Below are 23,708 nucleotides of genomic sequence, written 5' to 3'. Positions count from 1 at the left end.
TTTATTTCATTTACACTGAAATAAGATATGACTGTTATAGATACATCTGGGGGACAACATTTTGTGAAAACTTTTTTCTGATGAAAAATAGCTTTTCAACAAAGCTGAATTTTTTGCAAAAAATTTTCTCTTTTTGTGGGAATTTTGACAGCTGAAAATTGATTTCTTTCCCTGACAAGCTAACATTTTAGATTTTGAGTGTTTGTGCTTTCAGCAACAACAAAAAATCATTAAACTACTTTGCTTAGAAACTCATTTTTCTGTGCACATTTCCAAAGAAATAAAATAAATAGTTTTGACCACCTTTAAGTATAGACCGTTGCTAGGACTCTGAGTAAAGGGCTGCAATAAGGACCATGTCACTTATAACTGACCCTCCATAGAGTAAATTCACACTAATAATTTGTAGAATGCACTTTTATGGAACCTTTCATTTAAAATATCAAAGCACATAACAAACAATAATAAATTAAGCCTCCCAGCTCTCCAGTCAAATGTCCTTATTTTACAAATGGATACGCTGCATTACAGGGAGGCTAAATGACTTTTCTCAGGTCACAAAGTTAATCTACGGTAAAGTCAGGAATCCTGGGTCACAGTCCTTTGCTATAACCACTAGAAGACATATCTTACTTTCTCATCTCCAGCTGTCTAATTTTTCATGATATAGGGCCTGATCCTCTAGCTTGGGCAAGCAAGTGTTTGCAAGATCAGACCCTTACATGTACAGGGTGAAACCCTGCAACAATGTCAATAGGCTGTGGATTTCATCCATTGTATCTAGATTTCAGTGAGTTAAGGCATTTCCTTCTGTTTCATCCAGTGCTTTGGTGCTGTAAGTTGCTTACTTGCTGCAGCTCTGAGAAAGTTTATTTTGTTTACCTAATTACACAGATTGTTACAAACCATACTTAAAATGTGCCCATCTCCAAGCTGTCATATCTCCCACTCTTAGAGAATGTTGACTGTGATGTGGCCTTTTTTAGACTCTCTAATGTAAACTGCATGTTTGTCATTACTGAGATGTTTTGGATGTGGTAAAGATATTTCCATCAACAATGTTAAAACATTTTGAATGGTAACTAAGGGAGTACACATGCTATAATGCCATAAATATTTGCTTAATTTATTATTAACTCCTGTAATACTTACAGAAGTAGTAAGATAACTCGGTCTCTACACAGTTCTTATAGGGATCACTTGTGTCCTGGCTTGCGGTAGTGAGACCCACCCTATCTAGGAGAGCTCTGTGACAGACTCTGCCTCAGGAAGCCAAATTCCCTCTTCGAGCTCCCCAGTGCAAAAGTGAGAGCATTCCCATGGCTACAGGGGGTGTAGCATGCTTCCTCTTGTTCACCCTGTCAGCATATGAATTTGCCTCCTCCTGGCCTCTAACTAGCCCTTCTGCGGTGACTAGAAGATCCAGCTACCTACCATCACCTTGCTAAATGAAAGGATGGTGACTTGTTCTGACAGCTCCATCCCTGCAAGGGGGCAATGTGGAGCAGTCATTCAGTGCCTCCCTGAAAAGCTTTGGAGAGGAGTGGAAATCTGTGGCCCTCCCTCCAAGAAGACATCAGTGATGAATGGGGGCCCCTGGCAAAGGAAAGGTGCTAGGAACATGGAGGCTCAGCCCTGGGCCTGGTTTTTATTTCCAAATCTACAAGCTGAAATTGTTTTCTTCCACATTTTGAATCGGGCTGGATTCAGATCTAACATTGCAGATCCAAACACTAACAACTCTCAGAAACTTCAGATCCAGCGTTCAACCTCAGATTCATCTCTAAATGGAAAGATTGAAAAGGGAAAAGAAGATCAATATTTATTTTGCTGGAAGAAGCCCTCTGGGGGTAAAAAACAGCAACTAGAAAAAACTAATACTGCAGAATGGGCAGTTTTTGTCACAGCCCTCACTACTCACTCTGTCCATAAAGATATGGAAGTCTCCAGTCTTCTTCTCCTCATTTCCTTCCACCATAGTCATAGTTTTGTCCAGTGTTGGGCACATGATATGGCCCAGTCTGTAGCCTTTGAGAAATCTTCCAGGAATCGTCCTATGGCTTCCTGTATGTTGTTCTGGGTGCTAACTTTGCCTTTTGTCTACTCTACCTGTGCCTTGAAGGAAAGAGTGTGGTCTAGTTTCACTCCAGATTAGACAATGGGCAAATGATACCCATTTCCAGATGAGGTTTAGCTGTCTATTGGCCTTACTCTTCAATTTTCTATCTCTAGATTGAATTTCCATCCCTTGGTTTTTAAGCATTCAGTAGTAAGATTAAATCAAATCAGCTATATTTTTGTTCCAAGGGTTCTATATTTTTAAACTGCTTCCTTTCTCCGTTCCTTTTGATTATCAGTTTGAGGTTCCACCTCAAAGTGCTGATGATGGAAAACATTTTTGGGATGCTATTTCCTCCCCTAATGCACACACATAACTGCCATTACTCTAATAGGAATTACACATGTGCTTTAAGGAGAGCACAGACCTCTTTATTTAGAGAGTTATTTATTTATAATTCACTCCTACTTACAGTACACACTAGATTTTTTGTATTTCTCTTGCTTGTTTTTATTACTCAGCATATATATACACCTGAGAACATGATCATTGCTTTCTAAGAGTTTTTAATCTGTTCCTACCTGAAGTTCTAATTCTTTACTGGAGACTTCACAATTAGCTGCTGGGGAAATTATTACAGTGCCACAAAGGATCAGGATTTACGTGGGAATGAAACAGTATAAAATAGATTTTATAAGAAATAGAGGATTTATGCATCTATTCTTAATAAATGATGGAAGAGAAATACATCTGGAATTCTTGGAATTAAAAGCGAATTGTCCCTAAACAGAAAGTTTTGCATACATTAATATTAAGCAAGAACAGCTCTTTGGGACTGACTCATTGTAGTCTTTACATCTGCATCTAAAATATAGCATGCAAATTCTTTTTGGCCACCAAAATACTGAGGACACTGAACAGTGACTTCCGTGGAGTTAAGATAGTTTGCACCATTTGAAGATCTGGCCCTGAATGCTCACAAACAGCTGATTTGCATGTACAAACACTGCCATTTTATATGAATGTGATCTTAATTACTCCAATATTAATAACACTTCGAAATTTAAAATAATCTTTCCTGAATCCGATGACTGTTCCACTATGGATAAGGACTTAAGTAGTCATTGGGGTAGAGAGAGAATGACTGTGTAGTCTAGTGATTAGGGACACCACATGGGAAGTGCGGGGACCAGTCCCGCTCCTCCAATCACTCTTTCATTATTTATCTAAAGTGGAACAGTTTCAGGAGAGACTGAGAGAGCCCCATGTCAGAAATATTCTGTAGCTCAGTGGTTAGAGCACTCTCCTGAGGGGCAGAAAACCAATTTTTAATTCCAATTTTCTCTCCCCCACAAGCAAAGGGAGGAATTGAACCTGAGTTTTCCACATCCCAGGTAAGAGGCTAACCTCTGGGTTATAAAGTGAATACCACCACCACCTGCTTCTCCTCTGGCCACTTTGCATGGAGCGAAGTAGGCACCTAACTAAGGGCTCTAAGCCACCTGACTCCAGGAGACACCTTCCTGCTCATGGATTGCTAAGCAGAGATACAGGCCTCCCTGCATCCTGAACTCTGGCACCTATCTCCAGGAGAGGGGCAGGGCTTACCAGACGCCACTTTTGTTGGCATCTCCCATTGGCTAGTTTAGGCAGCTTCCTGCCTAGCATGGTAGCTTGTGCGGATTACATGCTAAAGTGCCTCTCCCTTCACATTCCTTGTGTAGGGAGCCTAGGAAGCCTGGGGTAGCAGCAGCAGGGCTCCAGCAGTGATTTAAAGGGCCAGGGGCTCCAGCTGCTGTGGGGAGCCCTGGGGTAGTGGCAGCAGGGCTCCAGCAGTGATTTAAAGGGCCCAGAGCTCTGCTGTGGTAGTGGCAGCTGGAGCCCCGGGCCCTTTAAATCCCCCCTAAGCCCTGGGGCTCCCAGCTTCATCTGCAGCTGGTAGCTCCGGGAGTGATTTAAAGGCCCCAGAGCTCCCAGCCACAGCCGGAGCCCCGGGCCCTTTAAATCTTGATGTAAAGGGCCCGGGTATTTAAAGGCCCTGCCTCTTCTGGTTGAGGCCACGCCCCCTGCTCAGGACTCCAGAGTACCAGTAAATCATAGAATCATAGAATGAGCAGGGGGCGTGGCCTCAAAGTTACTTTCACCCCTGAGTAACTTTAATATGTGAGGATGACAGATTAAGCTCTCCTGGTTGATATCTTTATTTCTGATCAACTTGTCTTGCATTGCCTGTAAAGCTAGCTGGAAAGTTTGTAAATATGTCTTTATAAAACAGAAGAATCTACATATATTTTAAAGACATGTTTGTAGACCCTTTAAATCATTTGTTTAATTTATTTCATGAGTTGGATGTGAAATATAAATTGGATGGTGAAACAAATTCAGGTTCGTATTTTCTTAAGACTCATGGGTACTCGGGGGAGTTCTGGTGCATACAGTTTATTTGTGTGTGCCTGGTATGTCTGAGATGACTGCAGCAGTATATGAGAGCATCTCTTGAAACAGCAACCTTCCTGGACTAGTGGGGGCTGCTTCTGCAAGGTGCTAAGCACCTTCTGAGGGGTGCTGAGACCTCTTAATTGCCATCAACACCTTTAATGAGGATGCGGGAACTGAGTCGTGATCCACCAAAGCACATTTAACTTAAGCACATGAGTAGTTGCAATCAAGTCAATAGTGTGCCAAGAGTTAAGCATGTGCTGAAGTGCTTTGCTGGACTGGGGCCTTGCTGAGCTAAACAATTCTGATGCAGAAATTCAGACAAGGCAAACCAGCTTTTGACCAGACAGAAAGGTTTAAATATTCAAAAGCATATAAATGACTTAGCTGCTTTTGAAAATTTTACCCAAAATTTCCAGACCAATATTTTCAAACCCAGATGCATAAAGTTAGGTTCATAAATCCATTATTTAATCACTTGCATAGGCATGGCCTGATATTTCAGAGGTTCTAAGCACTTACAGTGACCCTTGGCTTCAAATGTGCTTCCAGCACGTCTGAAAAAAATCAAGCCACTTCTATTTAGAAGCCTAGATAAGTTTTCAGCCCTATTTTAGGCACTCGGGTTTGAAAAATTGGGTCTCAGGTACAGTTTACAAATTAAATCATTGTCTGGTGCTGGAGCTAAGTAAAAGTTTTACATTTGCCACAGGTTCTTCTTTTAGAACACAGTTCTGTAATGCCGGGCAGTTGAATTAGGGCCAGACTGTGCCTGTTTGGCATAGTCCTGTATTGGCGTGGTGCCACGCTGCACTGGCTCAGAGGGATCAGGTGGAGGCATTCTGCCTCAGGGATGCACAATGCCTTCTGGAGTTCCCATGTGCACAGACTGGTACACCTGCTGCTACATCCTGTAAGGTGGCACCACTTACTGTTCTCTATTGGGTAGCACATGGAGAAGGCAGCTTCATGGCCCTGACACCTGTTCGTCTCTTTCTATCCTCTTCTGGGAGACCTGTATTCCCAGGGAAGTAAGGCTGGAGTGTCCCTTTTCTCCCATGAGTACAGGGACTACAATTCTGCCTGTACCCAATGTTAGCTGTGAGAGCTATTAGTGGTGGGGGATGGGACCTTTTGCCCTCTCCCCATCACTAAACACTCATAAGAATCAGACAGTATGTGGCCCTTAATCATTATAGTATTAATGAAGACTTAATAAGCTGCACCTTGGTATAAAAATTACTCACTTTTCCGGTTCTATTAGTATTTTATTATATTTATTATTGTGGACATTAAACATCTGCGAAAGAGGAGGTAAAGATAACTGAGAATGACTGGAGAGGGTTTTGTTGCATCTACAGAGGAAGATTTTCTTACTGTGCTACTATGAGGCGTTTTTTGTTTTTGACTGAAAACCAAAATCTGATGTCTAGCTACAATTCACAGCCAATTACCTGTCTTTGCCTGCAGGTAGGCTGACAAAAATGCAAGATTATGGATTGAAAGACAGCTGAGCAAAGACCAGGTTTTTTCCCCTTTATGGTGTGATTTTAGCAACCAGTTTGGCAACAGCCAAATCAGTCAGTGCTTAAGGGCTGACATTTGCCCCTTTGTGGTGGGACTTCGATGATACATAGAGCCAGTCCAAAGTTTTTCATCTAAATGGTTTGATTTGGTTTCATTTTTCAAAAGCGGTTTTTGTCAAAGTCATCTTGTTTTGACATTTTTGCAATGAAAGGTTTCAATTCTTTGTTTCAAACTGATTTTCAAACCAAAAATCGTTTGTAAATGCTTTTTAGATAGAAAGTTTTAAAAGGTCAAAATCAGAACAAATATTTCAATGTTATCAAAATGAAATGTTTCAGTTGACCCCAAATTAGCGTGCCTGTTTAAATGAAAATCACAGAATTTTCCATGAGATTGAAACCAAGTTCCTGCCCAGTTCTAGTGCTATGGCCCCCTGGTGGTGGCCTTCTGCACAGTTCACCCTAGGTCATCTCTAGAGGAAAACATCTTAAGTTATAGTTGAGGAGTCCACGCAGTTCCAAGCCACGTTCTGCTCTGCAGGAAGAATGGAGGCTTTGGATATAGATCATAGAATCATAGAATATCAGGGTTGGAAGGGACCTCAGAAGGTCATCTAGTCCAACTCCCTGCTCGAAGCAGGACCAAGTCCCAGTTAAATCATCCCAGCCAGGGCTTTGTCAAGCCTGACCTTAAAAACCTCTAAGGAAGGAGATTCTACCACCTCCCTAGGTAACGCATTCCAGTGTTTCACCACCCTCTTAGTGAAAAAGTTTTTCCTAATATCCAATCTAAACCTCCCCCACTGCAACTTGAGACCATTACTCCTCGTTCTGTCATCTGCTACCATTGAGAACAGTCTAGAGCCATCCTCTTTGGAACCCCCTTTCAGGTAGTTGAAAGCAGCTATCAAATCCCCCCTCATTCTTCTCTTCTGTAGACTAAACAATCCCAGCTCCCTCAGCCTCTCCTCATAAGTCATGTGTTCTAGACCCCTAATCATTTTTGTTGCCCTTCGCTGGACTCTCTCCAATTTATCCACATCCTTCTTGTAGTGTGGGGCCCAAAACTGGACACAGTACTCCAGATGAGGCCTCACCAATGTCGAATAGAGGGGAACGATCACGTCCCTCGATCTGCTCGCTATGCCCCTACTTATACATCCCAAAATGCCATTGGCCTTTTTGGCAACAAGGGCACACTGCTGACTCATATCCAGCTTGTCGTCCACTGTCACCCCTAGGTCCTTTTCCGCAGAAAAGTATATGTTGTCATATACCTGTAAGTAAATGTTGCAAGGATTGTAATATATGAATTATTACAGTAAGACTTTATACCAGCTCCCAGTGCAAAGAAACTAATTACAATAATTGTCCTGGTGAACCAAATCAAGTGAGAGATATGAAAGTCTTTAGAGAGCTACTAGGACTTATATTTGCTAGTTCATAAAAAACATTTGCTTAGAGGGTATGTTTGTCTGTGGCTTTGAAGAAAATTTGAATTAATATATAGCTCCACACGCTATAGCTTCTCAAATTCTTGGTTGAACCACCACTGCTAGAATTTTTAGATGAGAATAAAGAACTGTAAAAATGTAAAGCTTATGTAAAGGAATTTATAGGATATATTTTGATTAGTGAAGGCTCCTGGACACCTTGAACCAAAACCATCCCAGGAGAATAGAGTTATACCAGAGAACAGTTTGCCCCATTGAGTTTAAAAAGCTGTATATGCTGGAAGACTATGCAAGTCCCTTCATCCAACTAGTTAAGGTTAAAATGCTTACACTCTACTTCGGCAAAATTCCTGTTGTCCTCCATTGACCACACTGCACATAGGTTCCCCATGCCCCGTGGCAGCACATGGGAACAGCAATAACTCCTACAAACCTGCTCGGTGTGGGATGGAGGGGATAAAGTGTACCCCTGTGAGCAGGAGTTGTGGGTGTGCGGCACCTCTACCATACCAACTTCTGTGCTTCACCTTACATACCCATGAAATGGATTCAGAATTCTCCTGCCTTCAATCTCAAAACACTCGTGTTATGTTTAACTAATGTAAAAGTGTTTTTTGATCCTCCAATGAAAGGTACCAGCACAGTGAAAGGAAATATTATTCTTAATCCTGGATTGTCTTCAAGGGTAAATACATTTCATTCACTATTCAGACTTTTCTAAGTAGGAGCAGGCTATTATGCCAAATTATGCGATCAGCACAAAGCTTAGATCACAAGCCAGTTCGCTTAGGTGTTCAAAATGGGCTTATGTTTGTTGCATATAACAACTGTAGACATGTTAGAGTAAAATAATGTACTTAAACATGTACAGTCTTATTTTCAAAACATAAAGTGAGCATGTAAAATTGGCATATGCTCCTTTTGCCCATGTTTACACACAAAATGGGTAATTACATATTCTGACAAACTCAAGGACACTCAGTTACCTATTTAGCGGATTCAAATTTTGCACGTAGTTGTGTACCCTAATTTAATGACTATTGCTTGGGATACTATAAGATAGGACAATTAGAATCTAAAGACTAAATTCCACAGTGTTCATTATGCTGAAGCCATGAGCAATAAAAAAAACACCTAAGCTGTAATTTTCAGAAAATTGTTTGAAAACATTTTTGTACAGCTCATAAATGTGCAAAGAGAGAACAATGGAAGCAAGATATCTCTGATCTCCACCTGAGGCCCTCGAACAGATGTAGTGTAAAAGATGTGATATATTTTTCTAAACACTGAATCCAAGGCAAGAAAATTAGTTAATAAGTTTAAAGGAATTGGAGAGGGCTCTATAGAGACACAAAGTGTAGCCAAGACTGGACTTCAGCCAATACAAACATCAGCTTAGTCAAATGTTAAAATTTCTAGCTTGAAAGTAATGGTCTTTTAATTCAATTTAAATTTGTATTGGCTATTTTGATTTGTTTCAGGTTTAGTTTTATGAAGCCAGTTGAAATATCAGGCATCAGATAAGCACCAGCCATTACACTTTTAAAGCCAGCAATTATATTTTGCTAAACAAAGTTTAAACTTTAATACTGTTTTTTCCTTTCCAGCATCCTACATGCTTTTCCATGGCTAATTGTGACAGATTTTATTAGTTAGTTAGTTAGTTAGTTACAGTCACTCTTACATAAAGAGAAGGGACTATATTAGACTGTCTCTTAAAATTCCATCCTGTAATGATGTACGTATTTTTTCCAGTACCAGATATGACACAAAATTCCCTCCCAGTTTGACATCTAGCACAAGGCAGGTTTTGAATTGGTGCATGCTTTCTAAGCTACCTCTGAGGGGAGCCATTATCCAACAGTTCTTGTTAATGAAAAGAAAATCCTGTATCTAGTTATCCCTGTAGCATTTAATAGGCCTGATTCTCCTCTTACCTACCCAGCATGAATCAGAAGTGAGTCCTTTGAAGACAGTGGCATCACACCTCTATAAAACTGGTCTAAAGTGAGATTGGAATCCAGGAATATTCCTAGGTTTTCAATATGATTCAAGGATGAAAAGTGCAAAATGAAACTACTTACAAGAAGGCAGCAATCAATTTGTGATTTTTATTTCATTCAGTCATTCATGTGATTTCATAAAGCATGTTCAAGAGATAAGGCACCACATTCTCACCTCGAAATGAACACAGTGGGACAAAGGCTGATCATAGTTTCACCTTCGTAAGTCTAGAATCATAAAATATCAGTGTTGGAAGGGACCTCAGGAGGTCATCTAGTCCAACCCCCTGCTCAAAGCAGGACCAATCCCCAACTAAATCATCCCAGCCAGGGCTTTGTCAAGCCTGATCTTAAAAACTTCAAAGGAAGGAGATTCCACCACCTCCCTAGGTAACGCATTCCAGTGCTTTATCACCCTCCTAGTGAAAAGTTTTTCCTAACATCCAATCTAAACCTCCCCTACTGTAACTTGAGACCATTACTCCTTGTTCTGTCATCTGCTACCACTGACAACAGTCTAGATTCATCCTCTTTGGAACCCCTTTTCAGGTAGTTGAAAGCAGCTATCAAATCCCCCCTCATTCTTCTCTTCCACAGACTAAACAATCCCAGTTCCCTCAGCCTCTCCTCATAAATCATATGTTCTAGTCCCCTAATCATTTTTGTTGCCCTCCGCTGGACGCTTTCCAATTTTTTCACATCCTTCTTGAGTGTGGAGCCCAAAACTGGACACAGTACTCCAGGTGAGGCCTCACCAATGTCGACTAGAGGGGAACGATCACATCCCTCGATCTGCTGGCAATGCCCCTACTTATACATCCCAAAATGCCATTGGCCTTCTTGGCAACAAGGGCACACTGTTGACTCATATCCAGCTTCTTGTCCACTGTAACCCCTAGGTCCTTTTCTGCAGAACTGCTGCCTCGCCACTCGGTCCCTAGTCTGTAGCGGTGCATGGGATTCTTCCGTCCTAAGTGCAGGACTCTGCACTTGTCCTTGTTGAACCTCATCAGATTTCCTTTGGCCCAATCCTCCAATTTGTCTAGGTCCCTCTGTATCCTATCCCTACCCTCCAGTGTACCTACCTCTCCTCCCAGTTTAGTGTTATCTACAAACTTGCTGAGGGTGCAATCCATGCCATCCTCCAAATCATTAATGAAGATATTGAACAAAACCGGCTCCAGGACCCACCCTTGGGGCACTCCACTTGATACTGGCTACCAACTAGACATCGAGCCGTTGGTCACTACCCGTTGAGCCTGACAATCTAGCCAGCTTTCAATCCACCTTATAGTCCATTCATCCAGCCCATACTTCTTTAACTTGCTGGCAAGAATACTGTGGGAGACCGTGTCAAAAGCTTTGCTAAAGTCAAGGAATAACACATCCACTGCTTTCCCCTCATCCACAGAGCCAGTTATCTCATCATAGAAGGCAATTAGATTAGTCAGGCATTACTTGCTCTTGGTGAATCCATGCTGACTGTTCCTGATCATTTTCCTCTCCTCTAAGTGCTTCAGAATTGATTCCTTGAGGACCTGCTCCATGATTTTTCCAGGGATTGAGGTGAGGCTGACCTGTCTGTAGTTCCCCGGATCCTCCTTCTTCCCTTTTTAAAAGATGGACACTACATTAGCCTTTTTCCAGTCATCCGGGACCTCCCCCGCTTGCCATGAGTTTTCAAAGATAATGGCTCTGCAATCACATCCACCAACTCCTTTAGCATCCTCGGATGCAGCACATCCAGCCCCATGGACTTGTGCTCGTCCAGCTTTTCTAAATAGTCCCAAACCACTTCTTTCTCCACAGAGGGCAGGTCACCTCCTCCCCATGCTGTGCTGCCTAGTGCAGTAGTCTGGGAGCTGACCTTGTTCGTGAAGACAGAGGCAAAAAAAGCATTGAGTACATTAGCTTTTTCCACGTCCTCTGTCACTAGATTGCCTCCCTCATTTAGTAAGGGGCCCACACTTTCCTTGACTTTCTTCTTGTTGCTAACATACCTGAAGAAACCCTTCTTGTTACTCTTAACATCTCTTGCTAGCTGCAACTCCAAGTGTGATTTGGCCTTCCTGATTTCACTCCTGCATGCCTGAGCAATATTTTTATACTCCTCCCTGGTCATTTGTCCAATCTTCCACTTCTTGTAAGCTTCTTTTTTGTGTTTAAGATCAGCAAGGATTTCACTGTTAAGCCAAGCTGGTCGCCTGCCATATTTACTATTCTTTCTACACATCGGGATGGTTTGTCCCTGTAACCTCAATAAGGATTCTTTAAAATACAGCCAGCTCTCCTGGACTCCTTTCCCCCTCATGTTATTCTCCCAGGAGATCCTGCCCATTAGTTCCCTGAGGGAGGCAAAGTCTCCTTTTCTGAAGTCCAGGGTCTGTATTCTTCTGCTCTCCTTTCTTCCTTGCGTCAGAATCCTGAACTCAACCATCTCATGGTCACTGCCTCCCAGGTTCCCATCCACTTTTGCTTCCCCTACTAATTCTTCCTGGTTTGTGACCAGCAGGTCAAGAAGAACTCTGCCCTTAGTTGGTTCCTCTAGCACTTGCACCAGGAAATTGTCCCCTACATTTTTCAAAAAGTTCCTGGATTGTCTGTGCACTGCTGTATTGCTCTCCCAGAAGATATCAGGGTGACTGAAATCTCCCATGAGAACCAGGGCCTGCGATCTAGTAACTTCCATTAGTTGCCGGAAGAAAGCCTCGTCCACCTCATCCCCCTGGTCCGATGGTCTATAGCAGACTCCCACCACAACATCGCTCTTGTTGCTCACACTTCTCAACTTAATCCAGAGACTCTCAGGTTTTTCTGCAGTTTCATACCGGAGCTGTGAACAGTTGTACTGCTCTCTTACATGCAATGCAACTCCCCCACCTTTTCTGCCCTGCCTGTCCTTCCTGAACAGTTTATATCCATCCATGACAGTACTCCATTCATGCAAGGTATCCCACCAAGTCTCTGTTATTCCAGTCACATCATAATTCCTTGACTGTTCCAGGACTTTCAGTTCTCCCTGCTTGTTTCCCAGGCTTCTTGCATTTGTGTATAGGCACTTGAGATAACTCGCTGATTGTCCCTCTTTCTCAGTATGATGCAGGAGCCCTCCCCTCTCGCACTTTCCTGCTCGTGCTTCCTCCCGGTATCCCAATTCCCCACTTACCTCAGGGGTTTGGTCTCCTTTCCCCGGTGAACCTAGTTTAAAGCCCTCCTCACTAGGTTAGCTAGCCTGCTTGCGAAGATGCTCTTCCCTCTCTTCATTGAGTGGAGCCCGTCTCTGCCTAGCACCCCTCCTTCTTGGAACACCATCCCATGGTCAAAGAATCCAAAGCCTTCTCTCCGACACCACCTGCATAGCCATTCATTGACTTCCATGATTCAACGGTCTCTACCCGGGCCTTTTCCTTCCATGGGGAAGATGGACGATGGATTTCAGCATCCATTTTAACAGTGCTTATCCCATTTATCAGTTTGATCTTTTGTATTTGGTATGTTTGTCAATTTCATTTTCAGCTACAAAAAAACATAAAAGCCAGCCTCATCTTTTATGACAATAGTGTTTTCATAGAAATAGTTAGATGCGGGGAGGGTTTGGATGAGATTAAAACAGAACTGAATGAACTGCCAGAGCAATGGAATGGTTTCATAGATAGAGAGGGTGAATCTAACTAAATAATAGACAGTCCCTTGGCTATCGTATATGTTTCACCATATCTCCATTTTTATCCCAGTGGGTACATGAGAGATAAAACCAAGAATCCAGATCAGTAAACTTCCATCAAAACAGAATTGAAAGACTTACCACTAATCATGGAAATCTAGGTCAGGAAGGACCTTGAGAGGTCATCTAGTCCATCCCCCTGTCCTGAGGCAGGACCAAGAAAATCTAGGCCATGTTGTTCTTAAAAACCTCCAATGTTGGGTATTCTACAACCTTCCTTGGAAACCTATTCCAGTGCTTAACTATCCTTAGAGTTAGAAAGTTTTTCCTACTATCTAACCTAAATCTATTGCTGCAGATTATTGATCACCATCTTCTTTATGACAGCCCTTAACATACTTGAAGACTTACCAGATCTCCCCTCAGTTTCTTCTCAATCCTAAACATGCCCAGTTTAACCTTTCCTCAGAGGTCAGGTTTTCTACAACTTTTATCATATTTGTTGCTCTCCTTTGGACTCTCTTCAGTCTGTTCATGTCTTTGCTAAAGTGTGGCACCCAGAACTGGACAGTACTCCAGCTGAAGTCTCACCAGTGCTTAGTACAGAAGGACATTTACCTCCCATGTCTTACATGTGACACTCCTGTTAATACACCCCAGAATGATATTGCCTTTTGAGCAAGTGCTCACATTGTTCACTCATTCAATTTGTTATCCACTATAACCACCAGATCCTTTCAGCAGTACTACAACCTAGCCTGTTCTCCATTTTGTAGTTGCTCATTTGATTTGTTCCTTCTTATGCATAGTACTTTACACTTGTCTTTATTGAGTGTCTTCTTCTTGATTTTAGATCAAGTCTCCAATTTGTCAAGGTCACTTTGAAGTGCTTGCAACCCCTCCCAGCGTTGTGTCATCTGCAAGTTGTATAAGCACACTCTCCAGTCAACTATGCAAGTCATTAATGAAAATATTAACTATTAACCGACAGGACAGAACCCAGTGGGACACTATGAGAAACATCTCCTCAGTTTGACAGCAAATTGTTAATAATTATTATATGATCTTTCTAGTTGTCCAGTGTTACATTAGAGTAAGTTTATCTACACCATATTTCTCTAATTTGCTTATGAGAATGTCATGTGGGACTGTGTCAAAAGCCTTACCAAAAAATCAAGGTGTATCATGTCTACAACTTCCTCCCAATCCACTAGGCCAGGAGGACTGTCAAAGAAGGAAATGAGGTTGGTTTGGCATAATCTATGCTTGACAAATTCATCTTGGCTATTCCTTGCACCCCTATTATTCTCTAGGTGCTTACAAATTGATTGTTAAATACTTTGTCTCAGTATCTTTTCAAGTATCTAAGTTAGAGGACCTGAGGAATTATAGGTGAGTCAGAATTCCCCCTCCCCCCTTTTTCAAGATATGTATTATGTTTGCCTTTCTCTAGTCCTCTGGGACCTCACCTGTCCTTCATGAGTTCTCAAAGATGATTTCGCTAATGATTCATAATCTTTTCGGGCTTTAAGGAATAGATTTTTGGTCAGCTGGTTCTGGGGGGACATTGCTTTAGTAGTACTCAGGGGACAAGTTTGCCTGAATCTCAATAAGCAACCTTCTGCTTAGGACTATACAGTCATCTGCTGACAGATCATACACTCAGAATTTGGGCAAAGGTTTGCATGACTGTATAGCAAAACAAATTGTGCTTCAAAGGCATAGAATTATGCTCTTTTGATGTGCTAAGATAAAACTGAATCCAAACCTAAAGCCTGGTTCCAATATATTAAAGTAAAGCCTTTATCTTGGGATTTAGATCTAGAGGCTGGGCTTTAAAACCTACATTTCTGTTGAATTAAGTGTTTATCAGTATAGTATAGGAGATCTGCAGAATTTAAGGCAAAAATCACTGCCCAGTCTACAGGGACAGGCTTTTCCCTCCCTTCCCCTGTAACTCCATACCTCCTGCAGAGCCCTGTTCCATGGGCATTTCTGTGAGGTTGTCATCCAGACTTCAATATTTAACCTGTAATGGAATAGATATGTGCCAATGACGTGAGCTGCAGAGCAAAATTCCAGCTGAAACATGCCGGTACTGGTCAAGGTTTGAAGGAGAACTCTGGACTGCAAACAAAAGAGAAAAAACTCCCAGAGACTGTAGTGATTAGATTGCAATTACAAGTCAATCTGTTTTGAAAGTACTCAGAGCTTTTCAGTTTCCATTTCTCAAACCACAGAATCTGAAGATGAGAATACTTTTGAGTTCTTAAACCTCAGGACAGTTCACAGTTTAAGCACCTAATCCAAATTGGGACAGGTGGCAAAAAAAATCTACTCTTTTCCCAGTCCATTGAAGGGGAGTTCCGGCAGCTGTTGAAGGGGAAACAAAATAAGTGAAGCTTGAAGCGTGGAAATAGCATAAACCCAGAGTTGGAGCCATTACACCCTTTGGTTCTTTGCCTTTACAACCCCAAATAGAGTTTCTTTTCTTGGCAATGTGTTACAGATATTTGAAAAAAATAGAATCAGGTCACAAATTGCAAACAGCCAGAACTGTAAGCCAAAAGGAAACATTAACTTTTACATATAGCGTAAAATGAAGCACTGTTGTCTTTAAAGGAGGACAATCAGGAGTGGGTCCTAGCCTGCACAATTAGAACTGACACTTTTCTGAGGCAGTCACAATATTTGCGATCAATTAAATAAGGTAGGGCCTAGTGTGTATTGAACTATGCTGCATATTCTTGAGCTCCATCTACTGGCACATTTACATACAGACAGACCTCTCTTGAATAGACCACTGTCATATCAATGGAAGTTACTTCTGTTTTCGAGTCAGTTTTTTCACCCCTCCTTCCGCGTCTCCCTTTTCTGTTTTTAAACCTATTTCAGTGGCAAAATGGGAAAAGGAAAAATGGGGCAAGCTGGACAAAGAGAAAAGGAGAGGAGGAAAGATAAAGGGAAAGGAAGAAAGGAAAAAATAACTGAAAAGCCAGAAATTGGAAAACATTTGGTTTTAAAAACCTCACACATTTTGATTTCTCATTGAAAAAATGAAAAAAATTTAGAGAAAAACCAAACTTTTTGAATTTGTCATGAACATTCTTGATATTTTTCTGCCCAGCTTTTCTGCTAACATTCTGAGTATGAAGATCAGCCAGATTTTCGGATATGGCCACAATTGTGCATTCACCAAAATATGCACGTACCCATTGAACCTGCAAATCCACTAATTTACTGAAGAGCTCAGGTGAACAGGCTGTCAAATTATACATGCAAGTTCAATAACTGTATGCCTAATTATCAGTCTGTCCATGGTACTTGGTGGTATTTGGGGCAAATACATTCTTTCAGATAGAGCAATTTTGTCCACATCAGAAAATTCAGCTCTATAATATATAGTTAATCTTAGCTCTATAAAATAAACCACTTGTTCTGTTGAGGTACTGGTTATTAGCATGCAGAAATAAAACCTTGCAATTTTGCAATAATACAGCTAGGGAGGAAAAAGAATTATTATTTTGCCCAGCAGAGACTTTGACTATTTCTCCTTTAGTATTAATATCTTGATTTTTTTTTCTTTGCATGCAGGCAGATGATCATAAATAGAACACTCATTTCTAACATTTACCGTAAATATTAAGACCTACAGGATATTGGCCAGACATTATTAGTGCTGTGACATAATCTCACCATCAGTTTTTCTAATGAAGACCATCTGCAAACAGATCTATTTTGTACCAAGGGACAAATCAAATTGTGTTGAATCCAGCTGAACTTTGAGGGGCTAGTTATTATGTTCTTATTATTGCTTTCACTAACAAAGGGTGGAATTACACCTGAAATCCACTACAAGAGTCCACATATGAAAAATGCAGAGACATCTTCAATTAAAAGAAATCTGCTCTGCTGTAACGAGAGCACCTGAGTGTGCAGGTGCAGCCCAGTAACCTGTTGAAGAATTATTTGCATACTTTGTGGCTTCTAGGTAGAGGATTTTCTCACTTTGTCACACCCAAGTTAAAAAAAAAAAAAGTCTCTGGAAGAATCTAAAGAATGCTTGCAGTATTTCTTGCTGATTCAGTATTATGCTTCCTGAATGGGTTTCATTATTCTTAAGATTTTTTTTAATTTGGAGAACATCTTAGTAAAGCTAGAAAATGATGTAAAACAGGGGTTCTCAACCTTTTCCTTTCTGAGGCCCCCCCAGCATGCTATAAAAACTCCAGAGCCCAGCTGTGCCACAACAATTGTTATTTTGCATATAAAAGCCAGGGCTGACGTTAAGGGGTAGCAAGCAGGGCAATTGCCTGGGGCCAATGCCACAGGGGGCATCGCAAAGCTAAATTGCTCAGGCTTTGATATCAGTGCTAGGTGGTGGGGCTTGGAGCCCCAGGTTGCAGTCCTGCATGGCAGGGCTTTGGCTTTCTGCCCTGGGCCCTAGCAAGTCTAATGCCAGCCATGCTTGGCGGACTCCCTGAAACCTGCTCATACCCCCTCACCCTCCCAAGGGGCTCCAGGACCCCTGGTTGAGAACCTCTGATGTAAAATACATATGGAAAGAAAAACAAAATCTGCTTACATTTTCATGAAGACTTTGAAGGAATTTACCTTAAACCAGACTTTGGAATGGTTTGACCACCATTCTGAAGGATTTTATCTTCTATAGCAAGTTATATCACTGTGTTGATTCAAATTGTGCAAAAGAAATGTGGTTTTCCAGTAGCAAACATATGAAATACACTAGTTACAACTGACATTAACATATTTTCCTTTTGGCCTTTTGACTGGCATTCCATAAGGTTGCCATGCTGAAGTAGTTGATTTGAGAATCTTTATTCAAAAGTACACTCTTTAATTAAATCTGTGTCCATTTTCAGGTAGTAGGTCAGACTCATAATGGTACCTTCTGGTTTAAAAATCCATGAATTTTAGCTCTGACTACTGTTATACCTTTTGTGGGGTTCTGATGTGGAATTTTATAGTATACACAGCATTTCAAAATATTAAAGTCTTGGCACTTTTATACTTAGGGCCACATTGTCAGTTGCTATACAAATGGAATAAGTAAATTGAAGCCAAATGGAGCTAAACTGTTTTACACCATCAGAGGATCTGGCACTTTGTCCTGAGATGAAGATTTTTAAGGTCAGGCTTGACAAAGCCCTGGCTGGGATGATTTAGTTGGGGGTTGGTCCTGCTTTGAGCAGGGGGCTGGACTAGATGACCTCCTGAGGTCCCTTCCCACCCTGATATTCTATGATTCTATGAAGTATAAATGAATAAAAATAATATTGATGTTGGCATGTTCACTTTTTTAGAAGCATCAAAGTCGTAAGGAAAGTCCATCAAACCTAGTTGCCCCAAGATCCTTATTGGTCAAATGCATTTCACATTAATGTTATGGTCAATGTATTAGGTACAGCCACAGCAAATCAAGCGGGATGGGTATCACAAAGCAGTAACCGTCAACCTGATTTGTCTAGTTCCTGACAAAGTCTAGATTTCTATGGTGAATTCCCAAACCATATAGAAAAAGTCTGTATGGGACAGGAACAACCAGAGCATGCCATTCATCAATACAACATGAAAGCGATGAGATAAAAGCAAAGAAAAGCACACACATGAGGATTCCTGACTGTGCATGGGGCTGACTCATTTCTTTTCTCTCTCTGCCTGATGCTCCTTTTCAAGTGGCATAGTAACTAGATTAGCAAAGCCATATCTCAAAGTAGCTATTTGAAGTGCTGTCTGTGAGCCAATAATAGCCAGAGCCAAACATTTTTTGTTTTTGTGCGGGAAGGCAGGTACAAGGGGGAAGGAAGTCACCCACCCACCCACCCACCCACCCACAGTTATTGCATCAGACAAAGGATAAAGTAATCCCTGTTCACCGTCACTAATAATCCTCCTCCCTAGCAGGCTGAGTGCTCGATCCAGAGGTCTGACTCTTACTTTCCCCTCCCTGTCTCTGAGTCACACTAACATTCTTTCCTTCTGCATGACTAAGTGGGAAGTAGAATGTCTAAGACATATACAGGTGGCGTCCCTTCGTCATTTAATAACACTTCTCACATTAGAGAGGACTGAGGAAAGAATGGGGGGTATTAGATGTGCTAAAAGGTTCCGTAAATTAGAGATTTGACTAATCAGGAACCTCATACCCAGATCATTCCTCCCACGCCACCCCCAACCTTAACTTTGAGTATGGTAGGAGTCAAAACTGGAGCCAACCCAAGTAATGTCTCCCTGTAATAGGCCCTGCCCGGAACTTTGAATGTGAGCATTCTTTGCAAAAGCCCCAATTCGGAGGTGAACTCTGTACTTTGAAAAGGAGGACTTGTGGCACCTTAGAGACTAACCAATTTATTTGAGCACGAGCTTTCGTGAGCTACAGCTCACTGTAGCTCACGAAAGCTCATGCTCAAATAAATTGGTTAGTCTCTAAGGTGCCACAAGTCCTCCTTTTCTTTTTGCGAATACATACTAACACGGCTGTTACTCTGAAATCTGTACTTTGAATCATTTCTACAATCAGTGCAAAACAGGTGAGATAATGACTAGTCTCCCAAGCGTCAGAAGCTGCATTCCTTGAAACTCTATTAACTGGCCTGGACAAAGCCCTGGAAAATACCACTGCAAGGAATACTTCCACATTGGCAGTGGGCTGGATTAGGTGATGTAATGGGCTAGATTTTCAAATATGTGAAGTATTCAAATGAGCACCACCTTTGTGCATGCAATTACTGCAACAACATGCACCAAGTGTCAAAACTAGCTATTTATACAGATTTTCATGTGCAATTATCTGAATTTCATGGACAAACTGGAAATGTAAATGCATGCCTAATTAATGTGAAAATCAAGTCTAACAGCCACTTCCTATCTTTAACTTCTAGAATTCTATGCCATTCCAATACAAATCATGCATTTTAGTGAGATAGAATTCTAAGTATCATGCAAAAAATATGTCATTTAATCACAGAATTCCCCGTGTTTACAGAACAGTACTGAGCAGCACTATGGCTGGATTCTCACCCTCCGTGCCCTCTCCTGTTCAGAACAAACTGTAACAAAACAAGGCAAAAAGCTGCTGCAGAGATTGCAAAAACTAAACAATTTTCAACACCTGTGCTTATGTAATTCCATCCAAAGCAGTGAAACCCCAGTGTAGGAAGAGCATGGAGAATCCTATAGTGACTCATAGCAACAGGAGGAGGAATGGCAGCAGTGAACTTGGCTTAATCACTGAATCAGTTCTAGTGCCAACGAATGCATATTCTCTTTGTGATCCAATTTCCCATCAAATGTATTGCTGTTGGCTAACAAATTCAAATATTTGCGCTTGATGCCCTGTTGATTCACTGGCCTATGAGCAACACCTGCATTTTATGTCCTTTTGGTACAGGTACAGTAAAGCAGGAAGTTTTATTGGGGCCTGAACCAACTGCCATTGTAGTCAACTAGGAAATAGATTTAATGAAGGCCACAAAGGGTATGTCTACACTACGAAATTAGGTCGAATTTATAGAAGTCCGTTTTGTAGAAAGCGTTTTTATACAGTCGATTGTGCGTGTCCCCACACAAATGCTCTAAGTGCATGTAGTCGGTGGAGTGCATCCACAGTACCGAGGCAACCGTCGACTTCCGGAGCATTGCACTCTGGGTAGCTATCCCACAGTTCCTGCAGTCTCCGCCGCCCATTTGAATTCTGGGTAGAAATCCCAGTGCCTGATGGGGCAAAAACATTGTCGCGGGTGGTTCTGGGTACATATTGTCAGGCCCCCCATTCCTTCCCTCCCTCCGTGAAAGCAACAGCAGACAATCATTTTGCGCCTTTTTTCCTGGGTTACCCGTGCAGGCGCCAAACCACGGCAAGCATGGAGCCCGCTCAGCTAACTGTCACCGTATGTCTCCTGGGTGCTGGCAGAAGCGGTACTGCATTGCTACACAGCAACAGCTCATTGCCTTTTGGCAGCAGACAGTGCAGTATGACTGATAGCCCTCGTCGCCATACTCCCGGGTGCTCTTTTAGCCGACCTTAGTGAGGTCAGTCAGGGGCACCTGGGCAGACATGGGAGTGACTCAGCCAGGTCATTTCCCTTTTAAGTTTCATCTCATGGTGTTTCAGTCCTGCTGGCAGGCATACTGCACGGTCTTCTGCCGAGCACCCAGGAGATGACGATGGCTAGCAGTCGTACTGCACCATCTGCTGCTAGCAAGATGTATAAAGATAGATGAAGTGGATCAAAACAAGAAATAGACCAGATTTGTTTTGTATTCCTTTTTATTCATTTTCTCCTCCTCCCCCCAGTCCGTGAAATCAATGGCCTGCTAAACCCAGGGTTTTGAGTTCTATCCTTGAGGGCGCCATTCTGTTTCTCCTTGATGCAAAGCCACCCCCTTTGTTGATTTTAATTCCCTCTAAGCCAACCCTGTGAGCCATGTTGCTCCCTCCATCAGAGCAACGGCAGACAATCGTTTCGCGCCTTTTTTCAGCACAGATGCCATAGCACTGGAAACATGGAACCCGCTCAGATCACCGCAGCAATTATGAGCACTATAAACACCTCTGGGAAGGAGAAACATATACAGCTGGTGGCGGAAAAAAAAGGGAGAGTGGTAGTTAAAAAGACACATTTTATAGAACAATGGGTACACTCTTTCACGGTAAACCTTGCTGTTAACATTACGTAGCACATGCGCTTTCATTACAAGGTCGCATTTTGCCTCTTATTGAGGGTATGCCGGTTTGGTGTGAGAGATCACTCACGCAGGGTCGGGCAGCAGAATTCGTCTTGCAGGCAGCCATGGTAAGCCACAGTCTTTTGGTTTCTTTAACTTTCATAACATGTGGGAATGGTTTCAAGCAGCAGCACCCTCATTTCCCATACGAAGTAGCTGTTGGGTTGGCCATTAAAAATGGGTTGGCAATTTAAAAGGAGGGGCTGCGGTTTCTGGGTTCACATGCAGCAGAAACTCAACTAATCCCCCCCCAATTCTCTGGGATGATGGCTTCACCCCTCCCCCTACTGCGTGGCTAACAGCGGGGAAGATTTCTGTTCAGCCACAGGCAAACAGCCCAGCAGGAATGGGCACCTCTGACTGTCCACTTACTAAAACCACCCTATTTCAACCAGGTGACCATGACTGATATCATTCTCCTGAGGGTAACACAGAGAGATAAAGAACGGATGTTGTTTGAATGCCAGCAAACACCGGGACATACGCTGCAATGCTTTGTTCTGCAATGATTCCCGACTACGTGCTACTGGCCTGGAGGGGTAAAGTGTCCTACCATGGAGGATGGAATAAGGCTGCCCTCTCCAGAAACCTTTTGCAAAGGCTTTGGGAGTACATCCAGGAGAGCTTTATGGAGATGTCCCTGGAGGATTTCCGCTCCATCCCCAGACACGTCAACAGGCTTTTCCAGTAGCTGTACTGGCCGAGAATGCCAGGGCAAATTAATCATTAAACACGCTTTTAAACCATGTATAATATTTACAAAGGTACACTCACCAGAAGTCCCTTCTCCGCCTTCAGGGTCCGGGAGCCTGCCTTGGGTGGGTTCGGGGGGTACTGGGTCCAGGTCCAGGGTGATAAACAGATCCTGGCTGTTGGGGAAACCGGTTTCTCTGCTTCCTTGCTGTGCACTATCTACAACCTCCTCCTCCTCCTCATCTTCCTCACTCCCAAAACCCGCTTCCATGTTGCCTCCCACTCCTTGGAAGGAGTCAAAGCACAGAGTTGGGGTAGTGGTGGCTGCACCCCCTAGAATGGCATGCAGCTCATCAGAGAAGCGGCATGGCTGGGGCTCTAAACCGGAGTGGCCGTTTGCCTCTCTGGTCTTTTGGTAGGCTTGCCTGAGCTCCTTAATTTTTCACGCGACACTGCTGCAGGTCCCTGTTGTAGCCTCTGTCCTTCATGCCATTGGAGATTTTTTCAAATATTTTGTCATTTCATCTTTTGGAACGGAGTTCTGCCAGCACGGATTCATCTCCCCATACAGCGATCAGATCCCATACCTCCCGTTCGGTCCATGCTGGAGCTCTTTGGCGATTTTGGGACTGCATGGTTTCCTGTGCTGATGGGCTCTGCATGGTGGACCTGTGCAGGTGAGCTCACCACACTGGCCAAAAAGGAAATGAGATTCAAAAGTTTGCGGGCCTTTTCCTGTCTACCTGGCCAGTGCATCTGAGTTGAGAGCGCTGTCCAGAGCGGTCACAACTGAGCACTGTGGGATAGCTCCCGGAGGCCAATACCATTGAATTGCGTCCACAGTACCCCAAATTCGACCCAGCAAGGCCAATTTCAGCGCTAATCCCCTCATCGGGAGTGGAGTAAAGAAATCGATTTTAAGAGCCCTTTAAGTCGAATAAAAGGGCTTCGTCGTGTGGATGGCGCAGGGTTAAATCAAGGTAACACTGCTAAATTTGACCTAACCTCGTAGTGTAGACCAGGCCAAAGAGCCATATGATGGTAATAGATGTTATTTCTAATTGACCTGTGTCAAACTCAGACTAAGAAACTAGAGACAGCTACATTTCCCATTATCAACAC

This window comes from Chelonia mydas, chromosome 6 (assembly GCF_015237465.2).
Source record: "Chelonia mydas isolate rCheMyd1 chromosome 6, rCheMyd1.pri.v2, whole genome shotgun sequence".
Lineage (NCBI taxonomy): Eukaryota > Metazoa > Chordata > Testudines > Cheloniidae > Chelonia > Chelonia mydas.
The sequence above is the reverse complement of the archived record's forward strand: the minus strand, read 5'-3'. Positions refer to the sequence as shown.